This window comes from Amblyomma maculatum, chromosome 8, assembly GCF_055883805.1.
Source record: "Amblyomma maculatum isolate TAMU_Amacu chromosome 8, ASM5588380v1, whole genome shotgun sequence".
NCBI lineage: Eukaryota > Metazoa > Arthropoda > Arachnida > Ixodida > Ixodidae > Amblyomma > Amblyomma maculatum.
The window spans coordinates 91,365,568-91,387,603 of NC_139351.1; the positions used below are offsets into that span (position 1 = coordinate 91,365,568).

Genomic DNA, 22,036 nt, shown 5'->3' on the forward strand with positions numbered 1-22,036 from the left:
ATATATATATATATATATATATATATGGGCTGGGAGTCAGCTTCACTTTTAAGGTATATGAACCATTGAGCAAGGATAACGGGTAAGACATCATAGATCACAACCAAATCTCTTTAGCTCTCAGTTACTTTTCAAAAAGGCAGTACGGGATACTGGGCTGTAAACTGCTTCTTTAACCAAGAATGCATGCGGCTGCAAGTCTTGTCAATTTCCGCCATGTTCCACTAACTATGCATGTATGCTCTTAGCCTTTGTTTTTTTTTTTTTCGATAAGGGGAGGGGGGGAGGGGCTGGTTACACGCGAAACAAAGTTATCACCAATGAGGCAATGGGCAACGGATCTGTTTTGCTCTTGTGAGAAAGCAGAATGAATACAGCGGTTGTTTTATTTATGAATCGCAAATGAGTGGGCTAGACAGTGTGGCCTCTACGGCAAAATAAGAGAGGCAGGAAGGTGCAAAGAACAGATTATCGAAGCCCATAAAACCCTCTAGCAAGCTGTAGGGTTTTCCATAACGTGCCTGAGTGTTGACAGGATACACACGTAAAGCGGTCAACAGCTATACCAAAGATAATAAAGAAAAAAGGTAAAACAATAACAGGAAATCCTTATGTAGAAAGCAGGTGGTCACGGAGCGGAGGGGGTACCAAGGAAGACGAGAAAAATAAAGAGGAAGTCCAAGCTGCCGAGGAAAGTATGTCGCAGTAAAAAAAAAGGGAACGGGAAGCTTTGAGGAAAAGAGGATAAGGGGAAGAAAACGGGGTGGGTGCAGGGAGTCATTTAGAGGCGACTTGCTTGCAAAGGCACCGTATACCACTGCAAAAGAAGACGAAGTGAAAGACAGCGGCGGGCGGGCGCTAACGTTCCTGTCCGCCGACGCAAATACGTATACGCGACATGCATGAGACTGCAAGAAAGACAAAGAGAAAACGTCGAAAAGGGCAGCCAAGTCCCTTTTTGCGCCATTTCTTCGCAAAGCAGCTTCTTCCCCTTTTAGGGAAGGGCGGGTTTAGTCAGTGACATAGGCGGGACGGAAAGGAAGAGAACGAAAAAAAAAAATAGACTGATGAAAAACAAAGATGGCAAACGCAGGCTGCTGGACCCACCCCGGTCTCTGCACAGTATGTGTTGATGCGATTAAGGAAAAAAGGCCTCTCCCCTAAGCACCCAAACTTCTTCCCGCACTGCCATCATGGGAGGTGTCACTAAGCTCTGTTTTTGGCCACATGAGCCAAAGGCAAGGCGACAGCTATGCGAAACACCGCAGGGCGTACACTCGGTAGGCGAGCTGAAGGGGGCGTGTGAATAGGGAAAATAGGAAAACTGACCAGATGGTAGGTGCTGCCGTGCGGTGTTTATTATGCGAAGCAATGTCTTGTTTTTAAGACGTTTAACTTAAAGTACTATGTTGAGCACGCGAGGGAATTTGGAGTCGAACAAACCTACGACGGCAAAATTCAAAGTTACATAATGCCAAGAGAAGCGCAAATATACATTTCGGAAATTCTCGGAATAAACTCTCAACCCGAAAATCAGATACGCGAAATAAGCTTGCGAATACGTAAGCGCATTACCACAACTGCATTGGAAATTCCCATAGAGGTAAACCGCTATACTGTCGATGTCCTGCTCACACGCGAATGCTGGCCTTTCCTTCTGACATATGCGTCGAATAGAAGATCTGCGAAGGTTGATCAGGGTTGTCCACTATTTAAAAAATAAAAAAAAAGAGCTCGTCTTTTATCGCCGGTCAATAATTCCTTTACAGACGACGTGGCCATTGTGTTATTCAAAATTACGGATAGTTTTTTTAAGATCAAATATTGGCTCGTAATATTTGCTCTGCAGAGGCATTTCTTGCCGAATTTAGGTTATTCGTTAGTAAAAAAATTTAATACTTCATGTCGTCAGGGACGTCTTTCGCGTGCCTCCAGTACTCCAGTGAGCAGATGAGTTCAAATTATAACATGATAAACATCTTTGCTTGTCCATCAAAAACCTTTTTCACGGGCACAACTGCAGAAGCTCATCAGGGCTCCTCCTAAACAGATTAGATATGCTTCAATGCATACATTCTTGATTTAATGGTAACCGGAAGAATAGCACAATATCATAGCATTCTTGACGCTGACCAAATGAATATCAGCGACAGATAATATCGCTTTCACAAACGCATAATAGCTGGAGCAATAACCACTCCAAGGCAATGAGAGAGACTGCTTTTGATTGTTCAGCAGTTTGCTGCATACGGTTTCTTTCTTTTTTTTTTTTTTTTTGTTCTGTAGGCTCTACTAAGTTCCTCGTAGTCTGCACAAGCCACCGTTGTCGGTTCGACGTCCCGTGTTTTCTTTCGATCTGGAAGACTTTCTCGGTGGAGTCCGACGTTTCATCATCGTGTTGACACAGGAACAGCGAAAGAGAGGCAGACAGATAGAGAGAGAGCTGGGACAAAAGTCAGAGCCAAAGACCAGGGCGAAGCCGAAGTCAAAGCCGGTGGGACAGCGAGGAAACGGAGACGACCAGACCGGAGAAAACGCAGTCCAGAGCCGCGACTACACGAACACACAAAATAAAAAACAAAGGTAAAAAAAATGTTCCAACCAAAGCGAAGTGTATAGCTCGCGGTCGGAGCGTGGGCTGACTCCGTGACTGACTTGCGACTTGGTAAACGTCCCCCCTGTGCCGAATAAACACTGTCAAATGGATGTGGCTCCCAAACATTGGCCCCTTCCCTGCTCCATCCCCTTTCGTCCTTATACACGTCATACTTTGGCCGTTGACGGGCTTTTATGCTGACGTCTTCGTTCCGGCCGATGACAAAAAACGAAAGCACCACCAGTCGGTTCTGCTTCGTTGCGATAGCTGCACCACGTTTCCGTGAGAGTGTTTTCTTGGCCTATTCCTCAGGGAAATGGGTGCTTGTTCGGACGTATGGTTTCGGGATACGGGCAATATTTACAGCTTATTTTAAGAAAAAAAGAAATCCAACCGTACGCATGCAGCGTGCATACGGAACAGAAAATTTAACGAGACATAATTACACGCAAGTGCTCCGCTAAAATAAAACTACGCGAGGAATGTGGCAGCGAATAAAAATAAGATAGGTCGCGTATTCGACTAAATGATCTTAAGTCCACACTTCGACTGCCACAATGAACCGCAGTAGTTGCTGTGAATCTGAACGGCAAGGAGCACCAACTCTTCGCCGATGTTTGTACCGTTCGTTTACAGCTCGTGAAAAATTGGAGCTGCTACACCAAGATGCGGGAAGACGGAGAAGACGCTTTGTTATCGAAGACAGTAATGGTTACTGCAGCAGGCGCTGTTAGCGGGGTTAGTAGAGAACACAGTAGAGGAAATCAAGCTACGTTTTCGACGACCACCAGGCAGCAGCTAAGTGAAATAAGAACTGTGACAGTGCCCGGCAGAATAAAGACGCAGTAGGCAAACATCATGTGATCTGCAATGTTGGACAAACTCGCCAGCGCACGGCGAGTCGAAGGTCGGTTCGACGAGTAAGGGAAAAAGGAAATCCTGGCGAGATCCTTTCGTCAGCACACAAGCTCCGTGCTCTCGCGCCACTTGTTTTGCCAGTCGTTGGCTGACGCGTTCTTTGGTGGTGCAGGCAGCTCTCCCTACGGAGAGGTTTCCGTTGTTTTCGAGTCTGACTTTCGCCTCGTCCGAAAACCGCCCGGTCGCCCATCCGTTCTTGCGTATGCAACTCATCTGTCCACTGATTGTGCTTTTTGTTTCGCTTATACAATGAAATACGGCTTGAACATGCTCCAGGAAACTGAAGATATGTTCGCTGAAATTTTTTTTTTTTTTTTTTTTTTACTGAATTGAAATGAGCGCTCTCAGAATTTCATTGTACAAAATGAAGCAAGTTTCAAGGATTTCATGTATTACGTATTACTAAAGCCGCGAAGAGCTTAAAACATAGAAGACATTTAAGGCCCACAGCAGACTTGCTCTTTGGACAACATGCAATCATATTCTGCTGACATTTTCAATTGCCAACGATAGTTTAGTGACCTGCGAATCAGTCTATGTTGGCCATCTTTTTTCCTTGTGCGAATGCGTACTGGGCAACCAAAACTAAAATGTATCTTTAAAAACTATGGTGTCTGCTTTGCTGAAATCTACGTTGTATTGCGTTTTAAAACACAGTATACATCGATTTAATACCCCAAATGAGAGGCACACACGCTAGAACATATGTTTGGCTGCTGCTCAGGTAGAAGCCGGCTGAGTTTCAGTTTCTCATCAAAGGAGACATGAAAACCTTCAAGTTTTGCAAGTGAAAATATGATGCCGCGACGGTTCCCAAGCTGGCAGCTTCAAAATTTGTTTGTCCGCAGTTTAGCAGGTGAATCCTCTTGGATATCCGCCGAAATAATATTTCCAACCTGCGCGGGGTAGACTATAAATATATGCTCACCAATACGTTTGGCGAAGACCGCCGTTGAACAAAGCATAACGGGATGCTTACGGAATCACAGAGCCTCCAAAGGTCTTCAGGGATGTAAACAAGCCATGTCTTCCGCATCCAAGGATTCGGAGCTGAAACAGTGACTAGAGCAAGCTCTGTTGATCGGACAGTTTAGTTAAAGGATGTTGATCTGATTGAGCAGGGGGCGGCAGAAAGTTATGTGGGCGGATGAGATTAAGAAGTTCGCAGGGGTCAAGTGGATGCAGCTAGCACAGAACCGGGTTAATTGGAGAAATATGGGGGAGGCCTTCGCCCTGCAGTGGGTATAATCAGGCTGATGATGATGATGATGATGATGATGATCTGTCAGCTTGGAATCTCGGCAGAATGATGGAAGATTTATATATTTATACCCCAAAAGCCCAGATGGGTATTGGGGAGAGGGAATTCTAGCAATCCTTTCTCTTTCAATGTATATGCTTTAACTAGTATGAGTCATTTGATACACTTTTCTGTTGTGTATTGTTTCTTCAGTCCGCCCGTCACCCGCCCGTATATAACGTCGAAAGCAAGGAAGCAAGGACTAGATGCCTTGAAAGCCCAGACAAGTCTGCGTTTCGACTAGTGTGCTTTGCAAATAGATACAAATGCACATCACCCGACAATCTATTTCAGTCTGCTGAACAGCACGTTGCTATTGCCCAGCATAGCGCACCCCGACTCGCGGCTGAATCCTGGCTGCCAATTAATTTGCCGCTCCTTCCGGAAGGGGCAGACTTGGTGCTCAGGCTGTGAGCATTCGCGGCTCGCAGAATTTCTGGACTAAATCCTCGTGGATTTCAACTCGGTGCTAGATCTATGAGGTACGTAGTCGTGCAAGACATCCCTTCCTTTCCCCCAACTCCACCACCCACTCGCAGTTGTTGCTCTCTCATTCCTGCGCACGGTGTTCGACGATCGCAGCAAAATGTAGGCTCCGTGGCTCGCTGGCGGTCATTTATCCCAGATTCCGCGCGCCCTGGATAATCTCTCGACCGGCTTAAGCGCCCCTGCGTCGCCTGATTGATGACTCATGTGGATTAGTGTCTCGACGCCGTTTGCTGCCTGCTAATCCACGGCGAAATTCAGCGGACACGTGACCCACCCCATCGTAAACTCGGTGAGCGGGAATTTTTTCATTTAATCTTGTTTCCATCTCTGACATCTGTCCTTGAGCCTAGTTGCTCGAATTAACTATGGGCAGAATTGCAGAACAGTTAAATGTTTGAAAAATGCTATCAAAATCTTCTGTTTTTACTCTTTTGTTGACAGCACTGTACTTGGATGTGGTCCGTGTCCCAGTAAAGAGATCTTTATAACAAAAGCACTGTTGCGCACGAAGTTCGTTCTATTGTACCCATCATCATGGAGAAGACTACTTCAAATACTGAGTTATAATACTGCGTTTTAATAAGATGACGATAGTGAAATAGCATTATGCACAATTACGAGAAACCATTTAGGCAGACGCACTAATTAAGGATGAAAAAAATTAACTACAAGCGACGGCTGTGAGGCAAAACGGGCCACGAGGCTGCAAGGCAATGGAAAACTTAATGAAAAGTTAATTCAGGTTGCTTGCGTTACTAATTTGGTTTGCTTTGGTTTGTGTGGTTTAACACCCTAAAGCGACTCATGCTGTTAGATACGCCGTAATAGAGGGCTCCGAAAATTTCGGCCACTAGGGGTTCTCTAACGTGCACTAACATCGCACAGCACACGGGCGCCTTAATTCTTGCCTCCATCGCAAAGCAGTCGCCGCGGCCGGGATTCGATCCCACATCCTTGGGCACAGAAGTCGAGCACCCTAACCACTGCACCACCGCGGCAGGGCGTTACTGATTTCAGTGAATGGCATTTACCATATCGCGTTTTTATCTAAGCCTATGCTATGAATACCTGAGGTGTCATGTCCTGAAATTGCACGCTGGTGTGAATGTACGCATATCATCTGCGGATGGCTGCGGATTAATTCTGATACAACTGTGATTCTTTAACAAACACTAACATTTCACCCAGTACAGGCTCTTTAAGCATGTATGCGGTGCTTTCTAGCTCCATCTCTAGGCGAAGTTTGGCGGACAACGTCCGTAAAGTATTTTATATACTTGAGATCGTACTTAAGGCATTCTTTATGACGAGCATGTGGCCGAACACGAAGACGCACATAAGAAAGAACATTTAGGATACTCTAAAATGTTCCATCCGATTGATATTCAGAAAAGAAACACCTCGTCCTTCAGACATTGCCAGGGCGAGATTCGCAACAGAGTTCGCGTAAACAGAGCAGCTTCCTTCGTCCTTGCCTTAGGTCAATTCGTCGTCGCCACTTTTATTCGCTCTGTTGTAAGTCATTGCTAGTGTTACGAGCTGCGTGTTTCAATCGGCAGAAAGAACTTGGTAGTGGCTATATCGCCTTTTTCTATCCTTCAAACTTCGTTGCGCGCTTTCCCGTGCAAGCTCTTCTGCCGTGGATGTACCGTGCCGCAGTTGAGTCACGATATGGGAAGACTCGCGTATGTCACAAGTGCCAACTTTGTGCATGGCCGCACTAGAGGGTAAGATGGCTGCCAAAGGAAGTCGAAATTTTCGCTATGGTCGAAAACAGAAAGAAAAAATAAAGGAGCGCGAGAATGCCAGGTTCGTCAAGCAGGGACGCAGCAGAGGCGATTGCACTGCCCCGTAAGAAAGAGGAAAGCGGCTGAACTCTGTGACACGCAAAATAACACAACGCAAGTAAGCTGGACGCGGAGTGCGTTGTCATGCTAGCAGAGAAGCGGATCTGGGCTGAAGCTCCTTAAGCAGCGAAAGCGGCCATGTGATGCTCAGCTCGAAGAACTGAAGCCGAACAAAGGCGGAGGTGGTTTTTGTCCAGCTGTCACAGAACCTTGAAAATATTTGAGTCCTTCGTGAGTCCATCCCAGAATGCTCAGCTTCTCTCCTGCCATGCGTTTCGTGCTTACGCTTCCTCTCGGCTACGAGGGAATAGGGTACTTAATTTGTCCACTATGTTGCGATGGCGGTACGGACGCGGTGTGGTGACCTCTACGCTTGGTAGCCCTCTACACGGAGTTCAAATATTAAAGCTACAGCGTCAAGGCTCCTTCTCAAAAAAAAAAAAAAAAAACCCGGTGTCGGTATTGTATATGAAAACAACAACAACAACAACAACAACAACAACAACAACAACATCAATTATGGGGGACACTTAATCGCAGCCTTTAAGGTACACGACGCGATCGCGTATAGGTTTGGTTTGGTTTGGTTTGTGGGGTTTAACGTCCCAAAGCGACTCAGGCTATGAGAGACGCCGTAGTGGAGGCCTCCGGAAATTTCGACCACCTGGGGTTCTTTACGTGCACTGACATCGCACAGCACATGGACGCTACTCCGTTTCGCTTCCATCGAAACGCAGCCGTCGAGGCCGGGATTCGATCCCACTTCCCTGGGCACAGAAGCCGAGCATTTTTTCCACCACCACCATCACCACCACCCCGGTGGGGCCAATCCCCTAAAGGCTACCACACTATATAGGCTACTAAACTATACTATAAAGCCATACTTTAACCATTTCGCATGAATGTGGCCGCGTGTCCTATGGGTAACGTGTCTGATTCAAAATTGAAGTCTCCTGGCAGGCTGATTCTGTTAGGAGAGACCCGAGTTGGCAGCTACTGTCAAAGGTAATGTCAGAAAACCGTATACGTCCAGTTAGTGCTCGGCCATGCCAGCTACCAGCTACGGTCTGCTAGCACCATGGTCGAGATTTTTCGCCGACACCGGATTTTCTGGTGAACGTAGCATGCATGCCTGGCACCGATTGGTTGGCGGCTTGTATGACGTCACGAGACTACATTACACGGTTAGGACGGCAGGAGCTACCAACTCTGGCTTCACCTTTCAAATGGGAACCGAACCCTCCGGGATGATAATTGGATCCCGAGTCTCACGTGCTACCTCTAGGCCAGTATTGGCACATTCGTAAGGCCTGGCTAAGTGGGAGTGTATGCGTACGTTCGGAGGGTCTTTTGCATAGTGTGGCACTTTATGACTGTATGCTGACGAATATGCGTTTGAAAGTAAGGACAAATGACACGTTATTAAAATTACCAATGTGTATGTACGGGAAGGAGTATCGGCAGGGGGAGTCGCAGATTGGAAACAGTAACGCTGTCGCCTTATGCTTTTAAAAACGGAGCTGACGTGTGCCTTGAATTTTTGGTAGAAATATTCTTTTAATGAGACAATGCAGCTTTTCTTTTTGACGTAACCTCGAGTTCAGAAACCAAATGCTGCAGACACCGCTGCGTTGTTTGTTAGCAGCAAGGAAAAAGAAAGAAAAAAAGAAAATGAAGGAAAACAATCCAGGAAGCTACTCAGAAACAATGAATCTCCAATCGGCCAGGTGTTGCTCGTCAAAGTGGCACGCGCGGTCGGTGTCGGGAACCGGTGGTTACGACAAGTCCGAAAACAGCGGGGGCGGGTTCGTACAGAGCACTTACTTTGGTGAGAAAGCGCCGCCCACGGGCCAGGTGCAGAGAGCGTTGACCTCGTGTACCGGACACGGTCGTCGCACGCACTATTCTCTTTCTTCGTATACCTTGAACTCCGACGTGACCACAAAAACACTCCCCCCTCCTCATTTCCTACTTTGTCTTTGCGAGTGGCGGTAGAGATTACATTAGCGAGGAGCGAAGGAACGCGATCGGGTTAACGAGAAGATTGATTCGTCGATTCAGGGATACAATCAGAAGCGGTGGTCGTAGAGGGTGAGTATAAGGACAAATGCATCGGTGTACTCGTCGCTTGTGCATTCGGTGGTGGCGATGCCCTTCGTGATATCGATATGCCTCGGTTTAGAAACTCCAAACGACGATCTGGTATGCGGCAGTCGCCTCTCAGCCAAGGAAACCGCCATCATCCTGCGCAAATAGCAAAGTCCCAGGCGGACGTGTGCCAGTGTTTATATATAGCGAAATATCTGTATTCCAAAATTGCCTGATTCGAAGTTACGCTTCGTTCAAACAGACACCTGGACTACGTCAACCTAACACTTGCTCGTATGGTTTAAATCTCTTGTTTGGTGAAATCTCGTGCGAGTGCGTGATAAATTCGTGTAAAAAAGAAAACAGCAACCCTGACTAAACGTAGTTTTTAAAACAGTGCAAAGATAGCTTATACGATTTAACGTTTTAAATCAACCCAGTCAATGCGGGACGCCGTATGTAGGTCTACGGATAATCTCGACCCCTGGGGTTCTTTAACGTGCACTGACACCGCACAGCAAACGGACGCCTTGCTTTCCGAAACGCCGGATGCCCTCACCACTGCCACATATCATGAAACGATTAAGACGTAGTAGTGGACAGCACTAATTACTCTGAAATCAATTACTATGAAACTGTATAATCACAGTAATATCTGAGAAACACGCAACAAATCTGTTGAGTTGTGCACGTAGAGTGCATTACCCGTGCACGCTGAAATCACCTGTCAAACTAACGAAGACAATCGTATAGGTAACGGCTGTACTTTTGAACACCTACAATGTTTGCTTGAAATTTTGATCGATTAACCAAATTCAAAATGTCACGCTACACTGGTATTATCTAATCAGGACCCGGAAAATGAACTGCGATTATTTGGGCCATTCGTTGTAGACATTCCAGTAAGCTTAATCTTCTCGCAAAAAGCGTATCGACAGCAATCATATCTGTAATAACATAGGAAAATCATAGAATGTAAGTCCTAAGGCTTTATGCAAATTTGTTTAAAGGCGAAGATGACCGCTTTTCTCATGAAGGGTACGCTGCTCAGAAACAAGCCCTGTGGAAGGACGGCTTTGACTAAGACTCTAGATATTCACGCCTTACGATCTGGGATGGTAACGACGCGCGATTAGAAAAGGCCAGTGCTATTGCGAAAAGCAGGCACGAGCTCTTGGAAGGTAAACGAAATGAAAAACAATATACTCTTCAGAGGAAATCTGCAGATGTTGCCGAATACGATCTTGATCACAAAGTCGATTCCAGTCAACAGCGACAAAGGCTAAACTGCTCCAAATGATACCACGAGCACGACACTCCTGAGCCAGATGTGAGCGCCAGACAGCACCAGACCCTTGTTATCGGCCTAACCAAAGTTGAGAGGGGGAGCTACTTGACCCCACGTGTCCGATCCACATTCACCCTCCCTTTCTCCCAATTTTCTTTCTTGGGGATAAGACAGCAGGGTCCGGCCTCGCATTTGAGGTTGCCGGGAGGGGGGGGGGGGGACGATTTTGGGACAACAGGATATAGGGAGAGATGAAGTCTGCGGGGCCCAAAATGGGAAAGATTGTAAAGAAAAAAAAAAAAGGAGCGCGAAACAGTGTGTAGGGGAGGGAGGGGGGGGGGGGGTCATCGTTGTTGCTAGTGGGCGGTGACGTGAGGGCCACGAGTGGTTCGGCTTGAGAGGAGTTGTACTTATTATTAGAGCGTGCAAAATGAATGAATGAGAACGGCTGTCCGTCCACTTTAGGGCGACGCAGATGCGAACGTGAGCCCCCAAACTTGACCGATAAACAACGAGAGCAAAAAGAAAACGTGTCTCGAATAACGCGTGAAACAGAACGAACTAACGCTTCGTATAACAAGTGACAGGAAGAGGGCAGGCGGGCCCGGGAAAAGAAACAAGCCAACAACGCAAGACCAACAACCCAAGAACATGAAGCGGCGAGTTCAATCAAACCCAAAGCTAGCCGCTGGCATCCCTGGATATCAGCTGTATATAGGATTTAGGAAGTAGGCGGCTGAACGCACGGTTGTTGCTGTCTGTAGTATGACCAGAGGCAAGCGAACGGTCAGAAAATAACGCGCAAAGAAGCAATCCGAGCTTTGCTAGTTACTAGCCAGGTAACAGCAATCAAAAGCAAAGCAAAAAGTAAAAACAAAGTCCATGTTACTTTTTCAGGAGTAAGGTCAGCAAGCAGGATCCGCGCGTGTGTTGGGGCGGTCGGAGGTCAGTAATTATGGGCTTCGGGCCGAGGGGAAACAAAACGGGCCGGCCGCGGTGCCAATTTCGCCGCAGCTGGCCAAACACGCATCCTTGGACACCGCTGCTGCTTGCAGGTACAACGGGCAGCTTGCAGTCCACAAGCGCCCGTTGACAGGGGCGCGCACGTTCTTTGAGAAACAAGCAACAAAGAGAGAGAGAGAGAATCGGGAACTGTAAGACACTATCCCGCCCGAAGGAGAGCACCGCAGGCAGGCGTGTTTCGGAGCGCACGCGACTACCTTCAGACCTTATTGAGGGAGGCAAACACCACAAGGCACGCGCGTGCGCCGCTAGGTGGCATGTGCAACCATAAACGACTGCCTCGCGAGACGAGCACGCGCCGTCCTCGGTCAATATGGCGGTCAATAATTAAAGGTTCGAAGAGTACGAGTCGTACGCCTACTGTCGAATCGTTTTAGCGAGGTCGAAATTGATGACCCTTCTTTTTAAGCGCGCTGCGGGTGCACGTGGGTGGAGTTGTGCATGGTGTCCTCTTGCCAAGATAGGACAACCCACAAGAGGTTGGCATTATAAGCATGGGCGGAACGGAAGGAGGTGTAGTTTGTAATATCTGACGGAAAACACTGAGGCGGACGATATGTATCAATTAAAAATGATTAACAATATTCTCCTTTAAACAATGACGAGATAAGAGGGTACGTTCTTGCTTAGACGTCCCCACTGAATTAAGTTCCGGATAAGTTTGCAGCGTGTGCCGGCCACGAACCTCTCTCAAGTTTACAAAAAGATACACGGGATAGCCTCAAAGCGCTTTCAAAGAGAGACGAAATGAGCTGACCTGGGACAGGCAGAGGAAGCTATACTTTTGTGGCGTAGTGCTTAGCGATTTAGAAAATGAAAGAAGAGAAAACTACCGGATTGCACTTAGCTTCTCCCAAGAGCTTAATGGCGAAAGGCTTTCCTCCTTCTTCTTTCTTTTATGTCTACCTTTTCTCTTCCTCTATCTTTCGTGCTTGTGTACTCGTTATAATTTCATTACTTTCTTTCCTTCGGTTTCGTCGTCAGAACCTATAACGGTGTCCTTACCGGGGAAATTATGTTGACGTCAGAACCTATTGTGACGTCTCGCTGACATCTCGCAAAATCTCGCGCACACATCTCGTAGACGCGGGATATCCACCATGAGCCTAAAAAGCTTTCGCCTTAAAAGAACGGACAGACTCCACCTGGTCAAAAATACTCCAGTGATGGGCAACGCAGGCTCTCTACAGTAGAAGGCGTGTTCATGCTGCAAGTATAATCTTTGCCTGAATGTGCCTCATCTCGTGTGAACGAGACGTGTCTTCATCGACCAAGGCACGCCCATCCCATCTGTCTTCTTTGCGCTCTTTTACTTTTCCGTCCACCCGCAGTGCTCCAATCCATCTCACACTCACCGGCAAGCCAGTTAGCCCACGGAGCTGTTTGCAATTAAAATCGTTTTGCGGACTACCACACGTGGCTACACAAACCGCGGACCAACAGCAGCAGCACACGTGGAGGCGGACTTCCGCTTAGGGGCTCTTGTGTACTCGGTACTTTAAGCGCCACCTTGCGAGGAGCCCCGCTAAGACAATCACAACATTCTCAGCACATGCACATGGGAAACCGTGCATGTAGAATCTTTCACTGCGTCGAAACAGATGTAAATAAAGAATCAAATAAGAAAAGGAGCCCGCGTGGGCGCGTCTGGTCCCGGGCTTAAGTCTAACGAGACCTAATTGAGCCCGCCAGGCCACCAGGAAAAACAAAAGTTCCCTCTGGACCGCCTTTAACGTCCTGTCTGTATAAAGCTTCTACTCTCGGCTAGCTTGTGTACCCCTGCCTTCATCCTATGTTCTTCTTGAGACGCGTTTATTTTTTTGCCAGCTGGGATCCCGCTAAATATCCAGCGGTTCCTTTAGTTAGCGGTACGTTCGGCAGATGTCTCTGACCTTATACTCATCATAGACAAGTAGCGCTTGTTGCGAAAGCAGTGCCTTCTGGTGGGGCTGCCCTAAAAAACAGCAGCTAAAAGAAAAAGCAAAAACTGCCAGATATAACGACGAATGTGAGGGTTCAATTAAACTAAAGAATAGATATAAAAACATTAATTTTTGTGTGCGCGTGTGCTGCAGCGCCTGAGAGGGCACGTGCCTTCTGGCATGGTCAGCCGGAGCGTAGGGGATTTAACGACGACTAATCCGGAGATTAACGTCGCCTGGGGCCACGTGATCGGGATCCGGTTTCACCTGCCCTCTGCGCGCGTTTCGTGACGATGAACACGAGGTGCTCGTTGACCCGATGAATCCTGACCCTGGACTGGAGCATTTATTTCGCTTGCTTAAGGAGATTAAAATAATGGATCACCGGGTAAAATGAATGAAGCCTTTATTGAAAGGAAGGGATGGCTCTCGGCCGCTGTTTGGGTTCTTGGGGAGTTAGGAGGGATGGGAGTGTAACTTCTTCGTCTTAACGGTTCTTCAAGCTGTTGCTTGTTGCTTGCCATGCGGCCGATCTTCGCGCTCTAAGTCGACCTCTCTCACACTACTCGAAGCAGGCCGCTCTCACTGCCGTATGTAGCAATGGAGTGTTGCATTTCGGTGCTTAATATAACCTGACCTGCTAATGTGGGCATGTCGTCGTGTGGAATATGCGTAATTTTGTTTCTTCCTCGTGAAAACGATGGACATTGCCATATAAGATGTTCTAGGTCTGCTGTACACTGTTCCTGACAGTGCGTGCATATGTTGTAAAAGAGCCTTCTTACTGCCCAGGGTTGTAAAGTCAGAAAAAATTTCGCAGTATCGCTTTTAGCTCGTTCTGCAGAGACGATTTCATCTCGGATTAGTTATATCAGCATCCCCGCTCCACCACGGCAGGAAGATAGGCTCCTGGGAGATATTATTCACTACTACGTATACACCCGTATACCACTCCCCCAATTTTGCTGAGCTCGCATCAAGTGTAAATTTTCCTTACCTAATGAATAAACGAATAAATGAACCAGAAATAAATTCAACGAGGACAATTAGAAGAATGCCAGGCTTAAATAGGGATAATATGCCGCTTTTTATCAGCATACTGCGTAGAATGAAGATAAGTAAAAATGGAACAAAAATATTTAAAAATGAGAGCGAACAAGCAATGGCACGGTCCTTAAATGGCTGACAGGTCAAGCGCTTCATTTCATCGTGTGTTCCGTACACGTGGATTTCTCTTAGGCGCGGTGTATTCTCTTTCGCTGATAGCTTGCAGAAGCTGTTACTCCTGGCCAATATTGAATTACATATAATAATACAAAACTCTACTCAATTCAATTCATTTTTATTTTAAACATTCAAAATGTTGACGGACTCCCCGGCAAAAGCTACAAGAACAGCTTGACGATGTCAGGAGGCCGACGACAGGCAACAGAGACAGCTTGTTTCGAACATTTATACAGTGAAAAAATGCACCAAAATAGCAATAGAATGATGGCGGATAGGAAGACCGGCGGACTCAGCGCACAATAGAACAAATAGGCTGGTTTGAAATGCATCACCGTCAACAGAGACTATCGAATAGGGATGTGCTTCTGGGAAAGGTGGCGCTGCAGTGTTTCGTTTGAAAGTTAACACTGATCTATTCCCGACAAAATAAGTTGCAACCAGTGAGCCGAAACACCACGCGCGTTATCCTTCCAGTAACATCAATCCCACAGCTTCCATCGACACTCCTGCAAAGTCCGCCATGCATGAAGTCTAAAAATACAAATTCAGAGATGCCGTCCAAATTCGCCAATTCAACACGCATGCCTCACGCATCGAGATGACATAATCATAGCAATTGCCTGGACTAGCCCGTTCAGAGAGAGAATGGCCACCGGCAAATGTGTGGAAAGAGTAGGAGAGAACGGTGAAGGCACGCGAGGCAGCAGCCAAAGGCGAGACCAGATGCCACCGCTCGATGCACTGCACGCGTATGGCCAGCAGCTAAGGGCTCGGAGAACCCACCGGTCAAAGACGAATGACATAGACATGAAAATTGACAAGAAGAACGCGTCCGAAGCCCGCTAGCAGAAAGGAGAGAGAGAGAGAGAGACCAGATTCCCGAAAAGGCGACAGGGGCGGTATAAATAAGAACGGGACCACCCCAGCCGACTGATGACAAACTGGACGTGAACCTCAGCTAACGAAGCCTTCCGAGAAGAAAGGGAATCTCACGGCTGCCACCTACGTAGACAGACGCGCATAAGCGAATAAGGGCTTCGAGCAAAGCGCGGAAAGGGTGACTCGGGGGAAGGAAAGGGTGAACGAAGAAGGGGAAGGTGGAGAGACGACGTCTTCTAGAGCGACACTTCTCATCCCGTTAATGTGCTTTAATTTGTCGTTAGGACGTCCCCATCCCAGCAGGGCTTGCTTGGATGCCAGTGCGCATAACGTAGGAGGTGCAGCCTTTGGTCGAATCCCGTTGCTCGCTTTGCGTCGGCCGTGGGTACGCGGTCTAGTTGGAGAGTCCCTGCCTCGTCGGGGACGGTATATTAAAGGGGACTGGACTAGAGTCTGTACAGGATGTACCAGGCTTTTGGCACTGTGTTTGGACAAGAGAAATATGCCGGTCAAGAAAGTTGGCGGAAACACTAGTGTTCGTAGTTTTTGGACACGGTCATACACTTCTAGCTATAACATGGTCACTGCTTTGAAAGCAACAGTGCATACGACACGGGCGCTTATGTGATACAAGCACATAAATACCCAAGCAAGTAGCAGGGGGGACAGCGGCCGATGTAGCTCAGTTGGTAGAGCACCGGACGCGATATTCGGAGGTCGTGGGTTCGGTTCCCACCATCGGCACGTTGTTTTTTCTTCTACTTTGTGTTTAATTATCTTTCCCCTAAACAGATTACATTACTAATTTCTGTGATTATCCAAGTAAACATTAAAAAAAAAACAGACATAAAGTACCATCCCCAACGCTTTCCTTGGCCTCGCCAACTGTTGGCTTCTTTCCTTCAAGCACAAGCAAAGTGATACAAGCACAGAAGGGCGCGGAGGTTGTGCTTCACATGGGCTGTAACTTTATTGCTTGGTCGGGTAGGACGCACTGACACTTTGAAAGAAGTGACCTTGTTTGGTCACTATACTTTGTGGTCGTTTTGTTTGAAGTAGTCGAGACCGTACACGCTCACTGACAATATATACTGCATCTTTTACATTGTTAGTTATAACTGACATTTTAATGTGTCATGTCGGCCTTAAATGGGATGAAAATTCTCTGCTAAGAAGTGCATATGCTTATGGTTATTTGTTACCAAAATATGGCTTCTTGTAATTTGAAACACAGTCTTTGTAAGCGGATAAGCAAATGAAGTTCATCAAGACAATTTGAGTTCAAGGCCTTTACTAAGAAAAAAAAAAACGCTTGTTGGTTTCGATTGAAATAACGTAATCTTAACGTATTGTATGAGTCATTGTCGTAAAATTAAACAGTACAACCAGTCAATAACCCGGTGGTCTGTGAAAAGAACATGCCGATGAAGTTTTACCGTTCTGAAGAACTAACTGGCACCATGCCGCTTCGCACAGTCATTTACGAAAATCCTATTCGAAGAAATTCTTTCACAGTCAATATCGATAGGCCTTCAGTGTACTTGTTCCTATTTTTGTTTAGCGTGCATGACAGCCCACCATTTATGCACCAATTTCGCCGATGGCTGTTTGTCCGGTCCTCGCTTGTGGTACTTAGTAGTCGAGAATAAAATAAAATACCTTATGACTGCAAGTGGGTTTCGACACCGCGGCGCTGTGAACATATGCCGGCCATTGCATCGGACCACTGAGCCACGGCTGCAGCTAATTTCTTAATAAATCAGAAGAAAACACAATAGGGTCTTGCAAACTGACGGAAACCAGTTAGACTACGCCAACCGTACCCTACTACAATACTACAATACTGCCCGCAGTGCCTGCACTGTGGAAAGGTAGCTAATCTCTACCGCATGGTACGGGAATGCCGATTCAATCCCATAGTTGAATAGTATACTCTATTACAAACCCCTAGGAAGAGCAATTGGAGGCTATTCTGCTCAGCGATGATCCTGACCGTTAGCATTGACTGGTGGCGAGGGCCAGCACGTTAGCGATAACCAGTGGATTACCGGATTGGGTGGTCAACCTACTTGATATAACAGGACTGTGAATAATCTAAATAAAATGTGCATTCAATAAATAATTAAATAAATAAATCGATCATTCAATCAATCACAGTGCCATGTAATCTTCATCAACTCTCATCCGTGATCAGAACACACTGCTATCGCACTACCGGGTCTCGAACTGAAACTGAAAGGGAAAACGAAGTGTAGCGCACCTAATTAGTCTTTAACCTAATTGCGCTAAATAATCCATCATTCTCTCCTTTAACACCTTGAGTGGTTCGGAAAGACATCGCCATCTTTTATGTCACTGCCCAACCACGATTAAGTGCTGGAAACAACCGATTACTTCACAAGAATAACGAAGGTGCTTAAATCATCAATCTATTTCTTGATTCTTCGAGAGTTCATGAGAATGGATGCGACCATCGTTTGTGATCTATAGCTGGTACAATTTGATGCCGCAGCTTGACGGACGCACTCGTCGTCGATATGCTTTTTTTTTCCCTAGATGCCAGTCTTACCAAAGATGGCGCATTTTCCTTGGTAGTGTTAATAATAATCTAGATACGTTGAATTCCCTACCCGTTACTTGTGAGGGCGCAAGACACTGACAGGTAGACGCCAAAGTTTACACTCAACGAGAGCTTTAAATCTATGTCTACAAAATCTGCAACCGCAGATGTAGTGGATACCGTTGTATACAGGGCGTGTCATGTACCTTGAACCAAGAGTTAAAGAACGCTGCAACGAAGCTTGGTGAAACCAACGACACGTATTTTTCTGTCATTCAGTGTTCCTCAGAAAAGTTTTTTACATTCCGCTCAAAGACCCGAGTGCGGAACAGTGGGAGAGCCGGCTCTCCAGCGGCGATTTGGATTGCCAACTAGGTCTAATCCAGCACGCCCAGCGAGCAGCGAAGCTCAGCGGAGTCCTGGAATAGGGGCACCGACCCTGTGAGAAGACGGAAGATGGACCTCTTCTGCAACTAGCACAAGACCTTCCTAGAGAAACTAACGTATTTCCTATCCTATCATATCCTACATTCCGCTCAGTTAATTAACTCAGATAAATTTTGCTAAACATTTCTTATTCACTTTGGGGACAAGGGGGTTTCATCAAGTTGTGGAGGGCGTTCGGAAACAACATATCCAGTTTTTTCCTACCAATGTACTAACGTTCGCAAAAGTGGGGAGACCGCGGCTTCGGCGGCCGGAGCGTCTGCAGGGATCATGGTGGCAGGGACGCACCGCGTCGCTGCTATCTCGCGCGGCTCGCTCGCTGCAAGAGTACCCGTCGTGACACAAGACTTTCCTCGCTCTCGGTCTGCCGCTTATCATGACTGACAAACTTCTAGTGCGACATGATAAGCGTCCGCCCGAGAGCGAGGGAAAGTCTTGCGTCACGACGGGCACTCTCGAAGCGAGCGAGCCGCGCGAGATAGCAGCGACGCGGTGTGTCTCCGCAGCCGCTCCGGCCGCCGAAGTCGTGGTCTCCACATTTTTGCGGATGATGGTACCTATGAAGTGGCCGTTTTATTCCGGTATTTGAAGAAAGTGTGCGAAATATTAAAAAAAAAAAACATGTCACGGGACTGCACCCGTGCCTTATAATATTGCAGCGTTCCCAACAACGTTTGGATGAACTGAACGAAACGTAAGCGGTGACCGTGTCCAAGAGAACGGCCGCCGCTCATTTTACAGACTGCACCATGACACACGCACACACACACAAAAAAAAGAAAAAACGAGGCTGCCTTGAATTAGGCGACTAGAGGGATTTTTCTCCCCTTTTTGTTTCGTCAATGTGATAGCTAGATAAGAGCTCCGCCCAAGATTGCTGTTGGTGGCCTGCCCATCGCTTATCACTGATCGTAGCTCGGGCGTTCTGGGCTCTGGTAATATGTGCTGACTCAGTTTCCAAACTACGCTGATAGTGGCGTCCGTTGGACGCTCATTTCAAGACGGAGAACGTGCACGCTTTGTGAAATCAAAGCCCGTTTGGCAACGCTGCAATTACGGTAGCGCAAGACCATAGTCACCTGGTATTCCTTTTCGTATTTCGTGGGATTTTATAATGCTATAATGAACTATTACGTACGAGGTAGGCTAATAGAAAAGAAACGAAGAAGGTTGTATCTTAACCACCTCTAATACTTAAAGAAGTGCACGTGGTCCCAAATTGAATAATAATGACTTTGCATAATTCACCTTAGCTAATTGGGCGCAATATAAAAAATACTCCGTGGATCACTATTTGACGACACAGAATACGTCGTTAGTCTCAGCCTGCTACAAGTTTCGCTTTTTTTTTAAATCCTTGGTTCAAGTTACATGAAACGCCCTGTATATAGCCCGGCACCAGCGTCAGACGCGCGTTTTTCCAAATATCCCCCACAAACATCTCCCTGTTCTGCGCGAAATCCCGGAGGTGTAGCCGAACATTGCTGCAATGCACCAAAACTGTTTCATTCTCTACAAAAATGCCACAACCCACCAGGGGTCCAGTCACCTCCCCCTCCCCCTCCCCCCCCTCCAACCACACCACTTTCTCCTCTCGGGTGGCAGCTCTCTTCAAGACTCACAAGAATATCAACTGCTGATTTAGCGGGCGCTTATTATGAAGTGACCGCCAAGGGACTCCTGGACCAAGGACACCACACGAAGAAGATGGCTATGAAACAGAAGTCTTCATTGGTTAAATAAAAATGTCCTCTTCCACCGTTCCCTATCAGTTCGTTTGATATTGGGTTTGGTGTCCCAAAGCGACCCAGGTCATGAGAGACGCCGTAGATCAGAACTCCTGATAATTTCGGTCACCTGGGATCCTCTAACGTGCACTGACGTCGCAAGGCACACGAGACTTTTACACTTCGTCACCGTTGATATGCGACCGTCGACGCAGAGATCGGAACCCAAAGATAAGTGGCCTGTAGTACGCAACGGCCTATAAGGTAGGTCTGCTCACTCAAAGTGAAATCTTTTTTTATAGCATATATAAGAAAGCCTTTTCATTAATACGATTCAAAGCTAGGAATAACAACTAAAACATGAAAGTGCCAACGCAGTTAGGAAGCAAGGGAAAGTACGAGTGAGTGAACAAATAAAACCAGTGAGCTTGCAGTCGTAGGGAGTATTCAAGCAGGCGCTTGCTCTAATTGAGTTCACAAGGAATTTTTTTTAGTCACGCACCTAACCTTGTTAAACACTGTTGTTTGGCTAACGCAGAAAAATTAATAGCTCGTGAACGTTGAAATTCTTCCAAGACAGGAGGCACGTGTCCTACAACTCTCTGTGGCCGCATCATAACAGAATAACCTAAATTCATTAGGTACGGAAACTTTTCAGTCGCCGGGTCCAGCGTTTAGTATCATGTAAATGGTGCAAATATTCATGACATCGTTCACTTTGCAAAAGACTGAGCTATAAAGCGTTCCCCAACATCTAAACAGATCTAAAGATATATACATACACATCAAATCGCCATAAGCAACAACATGCAAATCCTGTGCGTTATATTTCAGGCAATAAAGCACTAAAAGTCAAATACACGTTGATTTGTTGCACGGCGCTACCATAAACGGAAAGTACCATTACGCATTATTTTACCTATAACTGTCAATACAATGCATAAGTGACTGTAATACTTTACCGCCGAGGTGTGATGCCACCGGATGAGTTGTCTTTTTCGTAACGGAGGATCAGTTCTTCACACGCTGTGATCTCTTCGTCTCGAACTGCACCTTCTTTGTAAGGCAAACCGCTGCAGAACCTCCAACCAGGACAATAGTTTGAATGGCAAAACATAATCGCACAAACGTAACCTGTGATAAAGTTACAAAAACTAATCAATTACGTGAAGTTGACGCTGATAAAAAGCGACCAGTCGCACGCAGCAAAGTAACGAGACGGCGAGGCGTACACCGACTTGCCGACGCTGAAGCCTTTTCGAAGCGCTGCAGCGCCACAGGCGGGCACTGAAGAGTTTATAGGAAATGAGCGCGCTCATCGCAGCCCCTTCATTGCGAGCTTCCAAGATAAGCCGTGACTAAGCTTACGTTTATCGACGAGACAATGAGAAAATTATTTATACCTAAGAGCACATCTCAGCTTGCTTCTCGCCACGGCTTCGCCCACAACCACTATCACACTTTTGCCACCGCGCAGCATTGCCTGAGCGTTTCTCGACTCGGTGTACACCGCGTTCGCAGCGGAAAAGAAAGAAAAAATCTATGCTATCAGATATGTTGCCAGCTCTGCTCGGGCCAGGATGACGCATGCCTGTTAGATGGTCCGGTCCACGTTTGCGCCCGACGACGAACTGCACTGCTTCACGGGTGCCTTGGTATTTGCTAGGTCTAGCACGCTTTCGAAAATGTTCTTAGGCGTTGATTGCAGCCGCGACTGACGGAGCT

The 22,036-nt window shown here is 46.8% G+C and overlaps 1 long non-coding RNA gene and 1 other non-coding gene across 2 annotated transcripts in view; one reads left to right on the forward strand and one right to left on the reverse strand.

The window, feature by feature from the left end:
• The window catches only part of LOC146181788 (uncharacterized), a 126,820-nt gene extending 105,215 nt beyond the window's left edge, over positions 1-21,605 (reverse strand). Inside the window, exon 1 of the long non-coding RNA XR_014700291.1 lies at positions 21,274-21,605. This is a non-coding gene — a long non-coding RNA (uncharacterized LOC146181788). The remainder of the gene's footprint in view (positions 1-21,273) is intronic.
• On the forward strand, positions 16,249-16,321 carry TRNAS-CGA (transfer RNA serine (anticodon CGA)). Its single transcript has one exon. It is a non-coding gene; the product is annotated as a tRNA-Ser (tRNA).
• Positions 21,606-22,036: the final 431 nt, after the last annotated feature.